Source organism: Nanorana parkeri, unplaced genomic scaffold (genome assembly GCF_000935625.1).
Source record: "Nanorana parkeri isolate BGI_ZX_2015 unplaced genomic scaffold, ASM93562v1 scaffold1275, whole genome shotgun sequence".
NCBI lineage: Eukaryota > Metazoa > Chordata > Amphibia > Anura > Dicroglossidae > Nanorana > Nanorana parkeri.
The window spans coordinates 137,362-155,747 of record NW_017307543.1 but is presented as its reverse complement, the minus strand read 5'-3'; the positions used below and the strand labels follow the sequence as shown (position 1 = coordinate 155,747).

The 18,386-nt window shown below is 43.9% G+C and overlaps 1 protein-coding gene across 1 annotated transcript in view; it reads left to right on the top strand.

Annotated features, from left to right (window-relative positions):
- KCNK9 (potassium two pore domain channel subfamily K member 9) overlaps window positions 1-18,386 on the top strand; it is a 142,125-nt gene that overhangs the window by 15,438 nt on the left and 108,301 nt on the right. The gene's annotated exons all lie outside the window — the stretch shown is intronic.

The window sequence follows — 18,386 nt, the reverse complement described above, 5'->3', positions numbered from 1 at the left end:
ACTTGTGTTACATCTTCTTTTTTTTACTAATATTAATATTACCAATACAACTAGTTTTAATCTTTCTACTACTATTACTACTACCACCTACTACTATTACCTGTGCGACTAGTTTAACTACAACTACTACTAAGTGTACTACTATCAAAATTTCTACTGCTACTTCTATTACTGCTGCTATAACTACTACTAAGTGTACTTCTACTGTTAGTAGTACTACTACTTCTACTACTATTACTACTAGTACTGTTCATATTAATTCTAATACTTCTATTGATACCACTACTACTATTACTTCTACTACTACTACTACCCCTACTAATATTACTGTTACTGCTACCAATACTATTATTACTACTGTATGTTGTACTACTAATATTTTTGCTACTTCTTCTACTACCAACATCACTAGTATTGCCACTACTACTATATTTAATTTTCTACTACTACCACTATTACTACTACTACTACTACAACTACTACTACTAATACTACCCCTACTAGTTCTACTGTTACTGCTATTACTTCTATTGCTGCTGCTATTTGTTGTACTATTAATTTTACATTTACTACTGCTATTACTACTTCTACTACTAACAAAACCCCAAGTATTGCTACTGCTGCTACATTTTCTACTACTACGGTACTACTACTACTATTACTTTTTTGTTTTGGATAGAGTGGAGATGTTTCAGAACCTCTGCCAGTTATTGCTGTGCTCTCTGGTCCCATTCAGGAAATTTCCCCTAGGACGACATTGCCACCTAGACAGGAAGTGAGGAAAGATACTAACTAGTCACAAGAAAAACGTTCCCCTTATCTACTAAAACAAGACTTTTGTTGCTCTCTGTGTTCCTTTTGGACATCATTGCTGATCTGCTTGTCCTGATCCCAAGTCGTTTTTTGTATCACTCAGTCCCCCGGGAAAAGTTAAAGAGCCATATTTATATAATTGTCTTACAGCTTTGCAGCCTCCGGGGTATGCGGATTGAGGGAAGTAGGTGCCTATAGGAAACCCATTGGGCAGGTGAGTTTTGCTACACATTGCCAGATTGTCACCTACACTATAGATTCACTCTTCTTTATAAACTGTAAGGATGGGCAATCTCACAATGCAAAGTTAGTAATTCTTTTCTGTAGGTCACTGGACAGGAAGTCAAACGTATTTTAAAAATTACCCCCCCATTATATCATCTTCATCTGACACATGTTCTTTCTGGTAATATTCTGGAACATTTACATTTTCACCCAAGATTGTTATGAAAACCTCTGTTTACATTTGTAATTAGCAGACCCAGAAGCTCCGCTTCCTTTACATGCTTGTGTTATTTTATTTCTCTGTATATTATGTCAATAAATGATACTATGACAGAAAACAATATTATTGTTGTATACAGTTAGGCACCAATGGTTAAACTACAGGATACACAAAAGTTAACCCTTGCACTGGAGCTACCCCTCTCACTGCAAAGGTTATGCACTGATACCGTTTTTCGAATAGCGATATCTTTTTTTCCGGTACTCACCAATAGACATGTGCACTGCCAAAAAATTCGTTTCGTTTCGTTTCGTTTTAAATTCGGATTTGTGTTATTTCGTTTTTCGGGATTCGGGTGTGAAAGTCAATTCGGATTCGGAATTCGGATTCGGACGAAATTCGGTAGCGTTCGCACGAACGTTCGTTTCGTTTTCTGTTCTTATTCGTTTCTTATTTGTTTCTTATTCATTTCTTATTCGTTTCGTTCGTTTGCAGCAAAAGTGACATTTGAGGGGGAAAAAATATTTTTCTCCTTCTCTAATGTCACTTTGCTCCAACGAACGAAACGAATAAGAAACGAATAAGAACAGAAAACGAAACGAACGTTCGTGCGAACGCTACCGAATTTCGGAAATGGAAATTCGGATTAGTTTGCATTCGTTATGTCTGTAATTCGGAATTCGGATACATCCGAATGTCCGAATTTACGAAAATTCGTCCGAATTTCGATTCGGAACGAAACGAATCGCACATGTCTACTCACCAATTCCGATACTGGAAGTCACATTAAGGGAGCCTGACGGAGTGCAATGACTCGCCGCTCGGCTTTCTGATGAGCCAGGAAGCCGGCTCAATGCTTCCTCATCACCAGGTGATGAGGGAGCATGGAGCCAGTTTTCCGGCCAATCAGGAAGCTAGGGGGTGGGTAATGACTCGCTGTTTGGCTTCCTGATTGGCCAGATTCCCGACCAGTCATCACATGCCGTTCGGCTTCCTGATTGGCTGGGAAGCTGGCACCATGCATGGATCCGGCTTCTCGGCCAATCAGGAAGTGGGGGTGGGCGTGTAATGACTCTCTGCCCAGTTTCGTGATACCGGAAGTTCCAGTATTGGGATAGGCATCAGGAGCATTTGAACAAGTACTCGCCCAAATACTCGGTATTGGGACCAATACTGATACTAGTATTGGTATTGGTGAATCCCTATTTAAGTGCTTGTTTTCTTCCAAGGGAGAAATTTTATGCAGTATTCACCTGAACCTCGGTCTCATGGTAGTGACTGCTCACCTCTCTTCCCTTCCGCCCCGACGATGAAATGTGCCTCAATGTCCTCACGTCCAATAGACTTGCATTTGACATGATGGCGTCATAGGTCCTTTGTCCGCTGGAGCCTGGGGAAGAAGAGGTTGTGGGGACCGGTCTAGCAGCCAGGTGGGACCAAGTTCCAGATGAGTATTTCTTCTTCATTTTCAATCCCTAGACCAAAATGAGCACTTAACCCTTGCAGTGCAGGGGGTAGCCCCAATGCAAGGGTCGAGTTTTCAAAATCCTGGAGATCTGCTTTAAATACTTGTGACATAACTTGTGACATAATGAGTGTAGTGTGGTAGGAGCTCCGACTTGATATCTAAAATTGAATTTTAGTAAAAAGCCATAGCACAAAGCCATGAAGCCGGATACATATAATATTAACAACCACTTACAAAGCCGTCCACACCTCTAACCCCCAGATATATCTCAAACCTGGTCTCAAAGTATCACCCTAACCGTCCCCTCCGCTCTTCCAAAGACCTCCTGCTTTCCAGCTCCCTCATCAACTCTGCCCATGCTCACCTCCAGGACTTCTCTAGAGTCTCTCACATCCTCTGGAACTATTTACCCCAACCTGTCCATCTATCTCCTACTCTGCCTTTAGGCGATCCCTTAAGACTCATCTCTTCAGGGAAGCCTATCCCACCTCCACCTAACCACTCAACCATCAAATTCTCATACAATTCATTCCCACACAACTACCTCCTCATGTGTCACTTCCCCTTCCCTTTTAGATTTTAAGCCCTTATCGGCAGGGCCTTCCTTACCATCTTGCCTTGAATTGTATTGTGATTGTAATGTTTTCCTTATTTTGTAAAGCGCTGCGCAAACTGTTTGCACTATATAAATCCTGTTTAATAATAATAATAATAATACATGTTGATACATTGTAACTTACTATAGTATGTTAGGCAGAGTGTGTGGTGCTGAACGGACAGCTCTTCTATTCTAGATGTCTTGCAACTCTACTGCTCAATATGTATTGTTAAACATTTCATTTTCATCTAATAAAAGTGTGTCTGTTCTTTGAACGAGTCGGTGTTCTGAAGTTCTAAAAAAAATTCCTATTAGTACAAATCGTACCTGTTTATTTTATCAATAATGTGTTGATTATGATGTGACTGTTCAGTATGTGAAGTGCTGAGGAAATTGATGGCGCCATATAAATGCCTGTAATGAAAGAGAAAAAAATATAGTATAAAAATATATAAAGTAAAGTATAAAAATAAATATAAATACCAATAATAAATAACAGTTTGCGGTATATAATGTACAGCACAGCATGCAAAGTAATGCGGTATTGATTATAGTGCATATAGCACAGCACACACAGTGGAGCTAGCTCAAGAGAAGGGGTAGCTGTCTATCACCTTGCTGGAGTCACCCCACAAGTCAATGAAGAGGGTAATATGGGGAAACTAGCCGTGGAGAAGGAGCTGCTGCCAGTTGCCCTGCTGGAGCCACCCCCAAAAGTCAGTAAAAAGGGGGCCACATGGGGCAGCTAGCTGGGGAGAAAGAGTCACTGGCAATCACCCTGCTGGAACCACCACATTAACCAATGAGCAGGGTGATGTGGGGCAGCTAGCTGGAGAGAAGGGTAAGCTGTCTCTCACCTTGCTGGAGTCACCCCACATGTCAATGAAAAAGGTAATATGGGGAAACTAGCTGGGGAGAAGGAGCTGCTGTCAGTCACCTTGCTGGAGCCACCCTACAAGCCAACCGAGAGGCTCATGTAGGGGTGCTAGCTGGGAAGAAAAGGGGAAGGCCATGACTTTCTCACACAGAGAAAGTGGCAACGCAGAAGACAGAAGATTGGCTGGAAGAGCGTTGCCACTCTCCACAATGAAATCCCGAGAACTGTCAGGATCAACTAGGCATTTACTAACTAAGAAAGTATTTGGCAAAGAAGTGTTAAGTGCACACTGAGATAAATACATTTAAAAGCAAGGCATAACAAAGGGGGTTTATTGACACTCTGAAATAATACACGATGGCCCCTTCTCCATCTCATGATAGTCTTCATAATTGTGAATTCATTTGTCCAACAGTTAGCGGAGGGATGGCGTTGCTGAGTGGACAGCTCCTGCTACAGTACACAGCCTGAAGTGCTCTGCGCTATAAATAGACTGTAGTAGTATCATAGGCTGCTCGGTGTACTGCATTAACCCCTATGTGGGCTTTTATGTTTTATCCATTGTTTCCATGTCAGGGACCACAAACCCCCCCACTCCCCCACCCCCCGGTGATTCCGCAGAGGCTTCAGGCAGAGAAGGTTTAAAGGGGCGCAAAAATTTAAATTGAATAACCAAACAAACATTAAAAAAAGCTGCTTTTATGGAAGACATATAAATGTAACAATGTTACATAAGAGCACAGGGATTGCCACCCACGCGTTTCCTAATCAAATCTACCATACAATATGTCATATAAGAAATGCAACCACATGACATAAGTCACCACTTGTTAATAATGTATTATGTACACAATGTACCATTTGTTCCTAATTTAATGTGTACAATGTATATATTTACACAATAGTTGAGGAATGCACTAATAATGCTTTGCATATTTAGCATTAAAAAAAGAAAAATAATTTTAATACCATTTTTTTCTATTTTTAATGGTCACATGACCTTAGGTTCTGCTTGTTTGAAAATGGCATCTAAATAAAAAATGTTTTAGGGTTTGCATACACTTTAAAGCCCAACTCCAGATTGCACTGCCCCTTACATTAGCAAAGGTCCCCCTCTTCCATTGGGACACACATACCCTGCCACCCACATGCCTCCTGGCTGGTCATATGATAGGTGGCATCCTCTTCTCAGGCTGTGGGTAGTCCTTAGTGATGCAGAGAAGGGTGCTTACGTTGTGACGTGGGTGCTGTTCACTTCATCGTACTCAGGAGGGTTGCAGATGTGGGTTGAATGATGCTGGGACCCAGAAGGCTGCTGTGCACCCATGGACCTCTGATAGGACTTTCTAAGGGCATTTAGAATTTTTCCATTTTAGTGAAAATTGATTTAAAACCCGACTTAAGCTACATTACAAAAAAAAATTAAAATGGCCAACCCCCTTCCCGCCTTCCTTGTGCTCGTAAATAAACTATTATTCGGTTTTGCATTGGTTAGCTAGCACACAGTAATACTGACCTTATGGAACCAACACCAACCCATGGAAACTGCTGACTTTTGTTTTTCTCCCCACCCCTCTCCCATAGACATATTCCCACCTGGCTCTTACCAACCAGGGATGGTCTGGCCGCCGTCCTGCCCAGCTCCTGGCAACCAGTACCAGGACGGGACACCAGGGGCACGATTTGTTGTAGATAAACCTCTGAGACCATCTAATAAACTGAGTATCATTGCTTGTTTCCAAAAAAGTACAACTGTTCTATTTATGAGTGAGGCAGAGGGGGCATTATTATTATTATTTTGGTTTTTATTGTTTTTAGTGGCCACTTTAAGGTAGGGTCGGGCACATAAATATGGAATTCAGGAGCCAGTCTGCCCAGTTCAGGAGCCAGGTCCATTGACAACAGCTAGAGCAAATCTTAGGCGCTAACTGTCATTTGTAAGCAGCATTGGCGGCCTGGCTCCTGGGATTTGTCCAGCCCGGCTTTAAGGACTGCCAAGCAGCCTGCCAGTCTTTCCAGTTTAGGAACCAGCCCCACTGACAACAACTAGAGTAAATCTTAGGCGCCAGCTGTTAGGCGCCAACTGTCATTTGTAAGAAGCATTAGCTAACTGGCTCCTGGGATTTGTCCAGCCCGGCTTTGAGGACTGCCAAGTAGTCTGCCAGTCTGTCCAGTTCAGAAACCAGCCCCACTGACAACTAGAATCTTAGATGCGAGCTGTTAGGCACCAACTCTCATTTGGAAGAAGCATTGGCTACCTGGCTCCTGGGATGTGTCCAGCTCTGCTTCAAGGGCTGCCAAGTAGAGTTAATGGTAGCTCAGTGCCCCCCCCTCCCTCCTTTGTATCCAGCTAGGTCCTGTATTGCGGTCTCATGAAGAGCCTTACATCATTAACGCTGACAAAATGGACACGGCCGATAACGCAGACATGACAAACCAAGAATTGGCCCGTGTCCTAATTTAATCAGCCTTTTCTGATTCCGCTAATGCTCGATCGCTTGAAATCAATGCGGAATGATTACGGTGGTTTGATTCGGCGGCTGAGAAGTTTTGGTGATTGTTTCCATTATGCTAATAAATCCAGTCTGCAGTCTGATATCATCCAAGGTTCTTTTTTTCTTTCCTCCTGCAGGGACGGGGGACAGGAAACCCGTTGAGTCCGCCTTGCCTGGCGATGGATTGTGATGTGTTGTTCAGGGTTGTTTCAGTTTTCTTAGCTGACAGCGGGAATTGTGTTAAGTGCGCTGTGTTTAATGATATGACATATTCGCCAGGCTCAGGGGCAGTTGGAACGATTTTATTTTTGCTTTTCCCCAGAAGGATGTACATCGTATCATTGACACTCTGGATGTCTTATCTGATATGTCCCGTAAAGTGACATTAAACCCTCAGCTTTTTTAACATAAACCAATACAGTAATGTGTGCCTTACTGTAATCCATGGTAAAAATCTGAGGGTTTAATGTCACTCTAACTTTATTGCTATCACACAGGAACTAACAATCCCCTGTGTGATAGCAATTGGAGGTGACAGGTTCTCTTTATTGACCCTGTCACCTCCAATACTGGATCAACTGTTGATAACTGTGGAATAGCAAATACTTTTGGTGCTTATTAAAGGGGACTAATATCCTTTTTTACTTTTGTGAAATATGTGTAAATGAAGTGTTTTGTGCCTGGAGTACACCTTTAAGTGATATACATTTACTGTACGTTGAAATGAGATACCGATCGCATACGATTATCGTACGATAATCGTGCAGTGTATGGGCACCTTTAGTATTATATAGCCCTAGGTTACACCTATATATGATGCTGAGCCTTAATGAATGAAAAAGGTGAAATAGGGACTTTAGGTTTACAAACCTAAAGTCCCTATCTTTTATGTAACCCGGGGACTGCCCGTAATAATAATAGTAATAATAACCATCATAATGATAATATTAAACATAATAATAATAATAACACTAATAATAATAATTAGTAAACATACAATTAATTATTATTATTTTAGCTATTTTCATCCATTTCTATAAAAAGATGATAGAAAGGAAGATGGTTACACGCTGACAAAGTCACTTTCTGAAAACCAACTTTATTGCAACTAGGTGCCACATAGTCACGCCTCTGGTCCACCCCTCTTTGACGCGTTTCACCCTTACAAAGCTCAGTCATAGAGATGCGATAAAGTTAGTTTCAAGAAAGTGATATCATCGTATGCAGTGGTTGGTAAAGCTCAGAACTCAGTACAGTGGAGTGAGGGCGTGCTCTACGGGTGGGCACCCGATGCCCCTCCGGCCGAACGAATGGATGAATGGCTCACTACAATCAGCCATTGCCTATGTTATGTGCTTGCAAGCTCTGCGCAGTAACTCAGATTTTAGGAAAGGGAAAGATGGGTCTTGTGGAACAAAAAGAACATAGAAAGCAGAGGGTTCCTTTTAAATGCTCCCGTCAGGATGACCGAGTCCTTCTTTTCATGGCACTGAGGATACAGAGAAGGGAAATATTTCCAGAGATGGCGTCACCCTTGTAATTCTAGACCGGGAAGCTCGCTAATCCCCCGTGTTGCATCCAATGCTGTCGCTGTGCAAAGTGGGTCAGGCCAAGGTCAAGGTCACCCAAGCTAAGCTGAGATAATGCTTCAGATGTCCCAGTGGCCCCGAAACACGCGGCGCTCACCAGGATCCTTTTTTTTTAACCGCCATCGTGGATTTATTTTTCTGCGTGCTTTTCGAAGGATGGGAGTTGGCGAGGGTGAATCACACATTGACATTTATCAGACTGTTGCTTAATTGTAGTCAAATATAGACAAGGAAAGCACAAATCGCGCAAATTTTCAAGGTCATATATGCCGGCTGCAGCTCCTTCCTCTTCCTGGTCAACATGCTGTGCAATGTATTGGTGTGTGTGACTTTCATCCGGATGCACTGGCAGTTCATGCGCCGGCCCTCCCTGGGAAACCGGCACCCAAATCTCTGACTTCAGGCAGCGGAGGAGCTTCTGCAGGACCCCAGGGCTGAGATCCAGATGGTCATGGTACTCATCGGCACCTCCGTGGTGGTGAGTCCGGGGAAGTGAAGCCTATAAGCTCCGTGCAGCCCAGTGGCCAAGGCAGAAGATTGGTAACGGCAGAATTAGACAGCCCAGCATATTAAGGCAGAAGATCGGTGTTGCAGCTGCAGAACTAGAGACTAGCACAGCATGGCAGGGCAGGAGAGAATGGTTGTTGTAGCTGCAGAACTAGGGAGCCCATCAAGCCAGGAATGGAGAAGATGGCTATTGTAAAGGTAGAACTAGAGCGTCACGCAACGTTGATAGCGCAACCTGTCAGAATCTAGATACACCGTGCGCACTGTATCCCGCGACTGACAGGTTATGAAAAATGTCTTAAACAGGAAGGGGTGGGACTAATTTAGATTAGGGATGGGGGGTGCTCAGGTTTTGTCTTGCCTAGCACAAAACCAAAATACACCACTGCCCGCCTCCCTGTACACCCCCCATGGACCAGAGCAATGGTTACATTTCTACTATGGGCCTGTTTATTGGGCAATGCGTTTGATATTAATTAACATCAGTAACAAAGTAATACATAGATTGTTTTTTTGTAGGACAAACAAGGTAGACATGTAAGCTGCGCAAAAATTCGGTTCGGTTCAGTTGGGATATTTCGTTATTTAGGAATTCGGGATTCGGATCTGAAATTCAATTCGGTTCGGGTTTTGAATTTGGACAAAATCCGAATTCTCGTTAGTTTCGGATGAGTTTACGAATATTTGTTGCGAATACCACAGAAAACCGGATACAGATATTATTACTAAAGCTGAGGCTCCCAGACCCGAATGGCATTCGGAATCCGAATTTCCAAATTGCATTCGGGAGCTGCCGAATACCATTTGGGTCTGAGAGCCTCAGGTTTAGTAATATATGTATATGGCTCCCAGACCCGAATGGCATTCGGACTCCAAATTTCTGAATTGTAATCGGGAGCTCCCGAATGCCATTCGGGTCTGGGAGCCATATACATATATTACTGAAGCTGAGGCTCCCAGACCCAACCCCATCGCAGACCGGATCACATCCCTGCCCCCTTCTCATTACTTGCCCATTCACAAAGCGCCTTGTATGTTCCTAAAAGATTGTGATTGGTAGAGAAGAGATGATGTCAAGTCCCCGCCCCAGGGGCATCCCAAGGCTGGGTGACACCCCGAGCGGAGAGCGGGTGACACGACGCCTTGACGTCATCGCACATGCACGTGACGTTGCCTCGCGCTTGCGCGATGACGTCATCACGCATGCACGGCCGTCTTATTGACACCTACAGGCAGCCATCTAGGTGATGGACACCGGCAGAGACAGGAGGGGACGTTCACCGGGCGGGATGAGGTATGTCACCAGGTCCCCTCCTCTCCCCTGACACTGTCGCGCTCTCGGTCCGTAACTGAGTGCCCGACTTTTCATAGGGGGTGACACCAAAATGACTGTCAGTCATTTTGGTGTCACATCTCCAATTTCAAGGCATTTTGTGAATGGACAAGTGGTAAGAAGGTACTCAGGTAACACTCACATATGATGCTGAACCTCTATGATTGAAAGAACTGAAATCCAATAAATGAAAGGGGTGGGGCCAGGGACACTCAGGCCAGGCAAGAAAGGGCTAGATGATGCTTTAAGTCCTCCAACCAAGAAATGAGATGGGTTCTTTTTGACTTGCGGCAGCTATTAAATGCACATTGTGAGAAGCTCACAGTGTGCAGTGGAATCAGAGGGGCGGTACAACTTTCCAAGACTCAAGTTCAGCTTTAAACATTATAGGGGACAGGATGGAGCTACCGGGTCCTGTAAAAGGGATTTCTTGGAGCTCTGGTGTAAAATATCGTCAGAAAAGAATGCAGAATGAAGACGGAGAATGTTGATAAAATCAGCTTTGGGTCACAGCTTACAATAATAGCTCACAAATGGCCGCGCTTCCCCTTTAATGTGCCTAAAAATAGCCTCATTGCCGGAGCGGGTGCAGTTTTCTGAAAATGAAGATACAGCGGAGATATACAAGTGTGGAATAGATTGTGACAGTGACTGAAGGCAGACAGTAAGATACATGATTGAAAAATACCCAGCGGCGCAGAGCACAGTGTGAGCAGAATATCTTCCACACAGAACCTTGTCGATGATTTCATCCTCGCCGTGTTCTATGGCGGAGATCGCCTCGTACACTCTCTGTTCTTTTCTCCTCCTTTAAGCCCCTCTGGGGTTACAATGGTGATCTCATTCAGGTCTCCGCTATTGGAACAGTAGCCTGACAGCACCGGTGCCCTGGGTTATTTAACCACCAGGACAGGGGAGAACTGCAGATCATGGGGCACTGTAAACAGTATTACTTTGTAGCTCTCTATCTCCCGTCTGTACAATGTTTATAAACAATGTTACTTTGTATCTCTCTATCTCTCTCTGATCAATGTTTATAAACAATGTTACTTTGCATCTCTCTCTCTCTATCTCCCTCTCTGATCAATGTTTATATACAATGTTACTTTGTATCTCTCTATCTCTCTCTGATCAATGTTTATAAACAATGTTACTTTGCATCTCTCTCTCTCTATCTCCCTCTCTGATCAATGTTTATATACAATGTTACTTTGTATCTCTCTATCTCTCTCTGATCAATGTTTATAAACAATGTTACTTTGCATCTCTCTCTCTCTATCTCCCTCTCTGATCAATGTTTATATACAATGTTACTTTGTATCTCTCTATCTCTCTCTGATCAATGTTTATAAACAATGTTACTTTGCATCTCTCTCTCTCTATCTCCCTCTCTGATCAATGTTTATATACAATGTTACTTTGTATCTCTCTATCTCTCTCTGATCAATGTTTATAAACAATGTTACTTTGCATCTCTCTCTCTCTATCTCCCTCTCTGATCAATGTTTATATACAATGTTACTTTGTATCTCTCTATCTCTCTCTGATCAATGTTTATAAACAATGTTACTTTGCATCTCTCTCTCTCTATCTCCCTCTCTGATCAATGTTTATATACAATGTTACTTTGTATCTCTCTATCTCTCTCTGATCAATGTTTATAAACAATGTTACTTTGCATCTCTCTCTCTCTATCTCCCTCTCTGATCAATGTTTATATACAATGTTACTTTGTATCTCTCTATCTCTCTCTGATCAATGTTTATAAACAATGTTACTTTGCATCTCTCTCTCTCTATCTCCCTCTCTGATCAATGTTTATATACAATGTTACTTTGTATCTCTCTATCTCTCTCTGATCAATGTTTATAAACAATGTTACTTTGCATCTCTCTCTCTCTATCTCCCTCTCTGATCAATGTTTATATACAATGTTACTTTGTATCTCTCTATCTCTCTCTGATCAATGTTTATAAACAATGTTACTTTGCATCTCTCTCTCTCTATCTCCCTCTCTGATCAATGTTTATATACAATGTTACTTTGTATCTCTCTATCTCTCTCTGATCAATGTTTATAAACAATGTTACTTTGCATCTCTCTCTCTCTATCTCCCTCTCTGATCAATGTTTATATACAATGTTACTTTGTATCTCTCTATCTCTCTCTGATCAATGTTTATAAACAATGTTACTTTGCATCTCTCTCTCTCTATCTCCCTCTCTGATCAATGTTTATATACAATGTTACTTTGTATCTCTCTATCTCTCTCTGATCAATGTTTATAAACAATGTTACTTTGCATCTCTCTCTCTCTATCTCCCTCTCTGATCAATGTTTATATACAATGTTACTTTGTATCTCTCTATCTCTCTCTGATCAATGTTTATAAACAATGTTACTTTGTATCTCTATCTCCCTTGTAGGAAGAGGGCTGTCTGCATAGCCTTCTCCTGTACATCTGATGTCAGTTCTTCATGATAGGAAATGTCCATTAATTGGAAATGTCAGTGTCAACAGCAACTTCTGCTGTCCTTAATGTGACCACTTCCCATCCCCTGGTTCCATAGTCACGTGGGTTGCTGTGGCTATTGCTATGCCACTGCACCAGGGTATTATCCACACAGTTTGCATGTTCTGTTAGGTTTGGGTGGGTTTTCCATTTTCTCCCAATTTTGATTGGTCAACTTAAGCCTAATGTTAATATTATGTTTTTTTTTTAGTTTTGGATGTCATAAGGAAGGGGTATGATCACTGTCTGTTTGTTTGCCATTTGTGTTCCATTGGGAAGAGTTCCCTCCACTTCTAGTCCAATAGCTACAACAGTAATTGAGCGGAATTCTTTTCAAAGTGAGGGAAAGCCCTGATGGTCAGAAGGGTCTCCAGAACTAGAGTCCCCACTGGAAATTTCCCATCTATCCCAACCAACAATGTGGGATTTTCTTTTGCTTTTACTGATAACAGTCACCAGGACAAATAGAGAGGGAGAATCTTCCTAAAAGGGGTACAGGCAGCAATAAAAACCTGGCAGGTGTTCTAATCCCTCTCCACTCCATCCAAAACTAAAAAAAAAAACTTTTGGCTTCAGTTGCACAAACAATGTGAAAAAGAGGAGAGTGCCACAGATCAAACGTGAGTTTGACCAGTTCGCCTGCCTGCCAAACCTTTGTTGGTGTCCTAGCAGCCAATGACGATGTGCAGCCCCTGTTGTTGCCCTTCAATAGGATCTTGACGTGTTTCGGAGGATCAATACTCCCCTAATGAAGGGGGATTATGGATCCTCAGAAACGCATCAGTTTCTCTTTTGAGCTCTTGTCTTTTGCAGTAAAGACTTACTGGACTCACATTATATCTCTCTCTCTTCTCTAAGACTAGAGTTGAGCTCCTGATTTGGTTTGATCATGCAGTTCACCAAATGGATGAATGATTTGGCCAGTCCGCCCACCCGCCAAACCTATGCTGCGTCCTACCAGCCAATTACATTGTTCAGCCTGCGTTGTCAACCTGTAACAGGAAGTGCCCGAACAAGGAACTTCATGGCAGGATATTTATACATTGAACGACATTATATGAGCTTGTAATAATTGGTTGTTCCAACCTCTCCTGTAAATGCCAGTTTCCTGGCTGTCATGCAGATCCGCCGGCTTTGTTGCTGTCGAAAGTACAAGTCTGGAACAAGGAATTTCGACTTTTCTGCGATCCACCTCTCTGCAGTGCTGGCAACAATCCAGAGGGATACAAAATATATATTTCCTGAGATAATGACGCCTCTTATTCTTGTGTCACTCTGCACTCCAACACATCATGGGCGCCGCTAATGGGGACAGCGCAGGGCCCGATGAGACGCGCGAGCCAATTATATCTATCTAGCTGGCTGTGTCAGAAACAAAGAACTAATGCGAGACGAGCTCCGGGCACTTACCGGCGAGCACCTAGACCTTCTTACCTTGTTACCAAAGATTCCTTTCCAAGCTTGCCGGCCAATGACATCTGCCGGTTATTTCGGAGACTTTTCTACGGGGCTGGAACGCGTCACGGGAGACTGAGCCGACCCAGCGACCTCATTTTCCAGCTGAACTGATGTCGGAGCTCTTGTGAGATGGAGAGAGACGTTCGGCTTGACACGCCAACAGAAATTTGTATTGTAGAAGGAAGCGGTGACATTAAAGAGAATCTGTCGCCGAGAAAAGAGAACCTGGATGCAGCTCGGAGACTAGATATAGCGGGTCCATAAGGTCCTCCCTCCCCATCAACATGCTAAAGACATTTTTATATAAAACCTTTCCTTTTTTCTCACATTATTTCAGTCCCAGTGATGTCACCACTGAGTCTTTATGCCATGCTGGTGGGAGGGGCCACCCTGCTTCAGTACTCTTCTCAAGAGCCCTCAGCCTTGATGCAAGCAGTGGGCTGGCTGTTGGGAGGAGTTATGCAAATATCAATAAGTCCTGATGGGTGGATATTAGTCTGGAGGAGTGGGCATTCCTAAGAAGGCTGCATTTGCATACAGTCAGTCCTAGGTAATGCCCACATGTGATCCTGAACCTTTACAATTAATGTGTAATCCTATCTATTTACACTATTTTGCCAAAAGTATTGGGACGCCTTTACACGCACATGAACTTTTATGGCATCCCAGTCTTAATCCGTAGGGTTCAATATTGAGTTGGCTCCACCCTTTGCTGCTATAACAGTTTCAACTCTTCTGGGAAGGCATCCACAAGGTTTAGGAGTGTGTCTATGGGAATGTTGGACCATTTGTGAGGTCAGGTACTGATGTTGGATGAGAAGGCCGGGCTCGCAGTCTCCGCTCTAATTCATCCCAACGGTTGAGGTCAGGAGTCTGTGCAGGTCAGTCAAGTTCCTCCACCCCCAAACTCGCTTATCCATGTCTTTATGAACCTTGCTTTGTGCACTGTTGCACAGTCATGTTGGAACAGAAAGGGGCCCTCCCCAAACTCCTCCCACAAAGTTGGGAGCATGAAATTGTCCAAAATGTCTTGGTATGCTGATGCCTTAAGAGTTCCCTTCACTGGACCTAAGGGGCCAAGCCCAACCCCTGAAAAACAAACCCCCTCCCCCATAATCCCCCCCTCCACCAAACTTTACACTTGGCACAATGCAGTCAGGAAAGTACCGTTCTCCTGGCAAGCGCCAAACCCAGACACGTCCATCGGATTGCCAGACAGAGAAGCGTGATTGGTCACTCCAGAGAACACGTCTCCACGTCTCTAGAGTCCAGTGGCGGCGAGCTTTACACCACGGCATCCCACGCTTTGCATTGCACTTGGTGGTGTAAGGCTTGGACGCGGCTGCTCGGCCATGGAAACCCATTCCATGAAGCTCTCTACGCACTGTTGTTGTGCCAATCTGAAGGCCACACGAAGTTTGTAGGTCTGTAGCTAATGACTCTGCAGACAGTTGGCGACTTCTGCGCACTGTGCGCTTCAGCATGCGCTGACCCCGCTCTGTCATTTTACGTGGCCTACCACTTCGTGGCTGACTTGCTGTTGTTCCCAGTTGCTTCCACTTTGTTATAATACCACTAATAGGTGAGCGTGGAATATTTAGTAGCAAGGAAATATCACAGATGGACTTATTGCACAGGTGACAACTTATCACAGTACCACGCTTGTAGTCACTGAGCTCCTGAGAGCGACCCATTCTTTCACAAATGTTTGTAGAAGCGTCTGCATGCCGAGGTGCGCGATTCTATACACCTGTGGCCATGGAGGTGATTGGAACACCTGAATCCATTGATTTGGATGGGTGTCCTGATACTTTTGGCAATATAGTCTCTCTCTCTCTCTCTCTCTCTCTCTCTCTCTCTCTCTCTCTCGTGTCATGTGATGTGTGTAAATGAGCCTTTAGTCTGTGCGGAGCTCTGCTGACCCGTCTTATAGCAGCGCTGTGGATCTTACCTACCACTGATATTTAGCCATTTTCTCCCGCAGCGAGGAAAATTATGTTACACAGCGGAAAGCACACAGCTCCGCTCAGCTACCGGCAACACTCTCATTGCTATCATCTCACACCTGTCACGGCTTCGGTGAGTCAGCGGATGGAAGGGGTTAACTGAATCTCCTGTATCCCTGGAGATCAGTGATTTGCCCCCCGCCTGCTCATCCTGAGCTGCCTCAATTTCCCATGTGTGCGATCTGCAGTACTCCCAGTCACCGACGCATTTCATTTAATATAACTGCCCCCCTTGTTGCTGATCTGTGGCCTGTGTTGTCTGTCTGTGCATTCAATATCAACTGTCAGTCTGCGGCAGTGGGAAGATGAATAAAAGCAGTTCATAAAATGGGTCATGTGGTTTCTTGGGGTGGGGTGAGTCCTGGGATCTATTAATGGGACCTTGTAACGCACAGGATCACGATTCACCTTTAATAGGGCAGAGAAAGGAAAATGAATATGTGTGAAAATGCAATAAAGCTTAACAACCAATCAGATTTCAGATAACTGGAGCCAGATCAGCTGGGAGATGATTTGTGATTGGCTGCTATAGGTGACCACCCAAAAACTGATACTTTAGAATTGATACATTTCAGTCTGTTGGCACATTGATACATTACAGCCTGTTGGCACATTGATACATTACAGCCTGTTGGCACATTGATACATTACAGCCTGTTGGCACATTTCAGCTTGTTGGCACATTGATACAGTTCAGCCTGTTGGCACATTGATACATTACAGCCTGTTGGCACATTGATACATTTCACTCTGTTGGCACATTGATACAGTTCAGCCTGTTGGCACATTGATACATTACAGCCTGTTGGCACATTTCAGCTTGTTGGCACATTGATACATTTCACTCTGTTGGCACATTGATACATTACAGCATACAACAAAACATGTGTAGTTTTATTCCCTGTTGTATACAGAGCCTACGCGTACTATGGCACCACCCCCCTATTATACCATATAACTTTACATGGAGGCTTTAGAGGTGCGCAGACACAGCCACACACAACTGATTGTATAAAATCAATCTATTTATTGACATACAGATATAAACACTGAGCAAAAGCAAATTCAGCAACATAATCGTCCAAAGGTATGTTTTGCCTCTTCAACATACATAGTCCACGGTGTAATAAATACCATACCATACCATACCATACAACAGTGGTTCTCAACCTGTGTAACCTCGGGACACACATCTTTCCTTGGTCATTAAGTCGTGACCAAAGTCGCACTGCACTGGAACGCACGGCATTAGGGTACTGCTCGTTCCGGTACGAGCTTACAAACTGTGGGTGGGAGGTGAATTTGGGGTACCATTAAAATGAATGGCAACACACCTCCCACACCAGAATGCACGATAGGTGCGATTGCGTGGTACAGTGCGTTCATCGCACGGCGCTATGCAATTAAAGCACTGTACTCATGTGAATGGGCCCTCAAAAACATTGACATACATACACAATCTCACACACTCACAGACATTCTCTCTCACACACACACACACACACATGCTCCCCCCCAATTTTTTTTTTAAAGGTCCACCCAGTCTCCCTACCTTATCAGAAGTGGAGTGGATCCTCTGCCTGGGGTCCAGTGTGGGCTACTGAGCTGTGACGGAGCTCCATCCATATGTGCATTGCTTGCACAGCTCCTTTGCACAAGCTATAGAGGTGCCGGGAGCCAGAATGTGATGTCACTCCGGTCCAGGCACCTCTGTAGGACACCGCAGGGAGCTGTAAGCATTGCACGTATGGATGGGGCTCCCTCGTGGCCATTAGAAATAGTAGAAAGGTATCATGGCACACTCACAAACCAGCATGTAAAACAACTTGTCTCACCACTAAGGACAATGACAGAGGTTTGGATACACGTCTTCAGCCGAGGATGTGTAAGCCGCACTGCCGCGCCAAGGCACCTCTTATAGTGCGGTCCTAACTCTAAACTATGAGAGTCTCCATCTTGGAGCACATGGGGGCAGAAGATATCAAATTGGGTGCAGGCCTGTCAGGAGGACGCCCCACCTCCTTAAAGGGACAAAAACAAACAAGGGACCCCGCACATCCCATTGGCAGCTGAGAAACCCCATGCGTCGCTGCACCAAATCGTTAAAGCAAAACAAACGACAAACGCACTCAACAATTTGTTACCAGTTATACAGTAAGGTGCACACGAAAGGGGCTTTGAACAGTAGAACAGTAGAAAGGCATCATGGCACACTCACAAACTAGCATGTAAAACAACTTGTCTCACCACTAAGGACAATGACAGAGGTTTGGATACACGTCTTC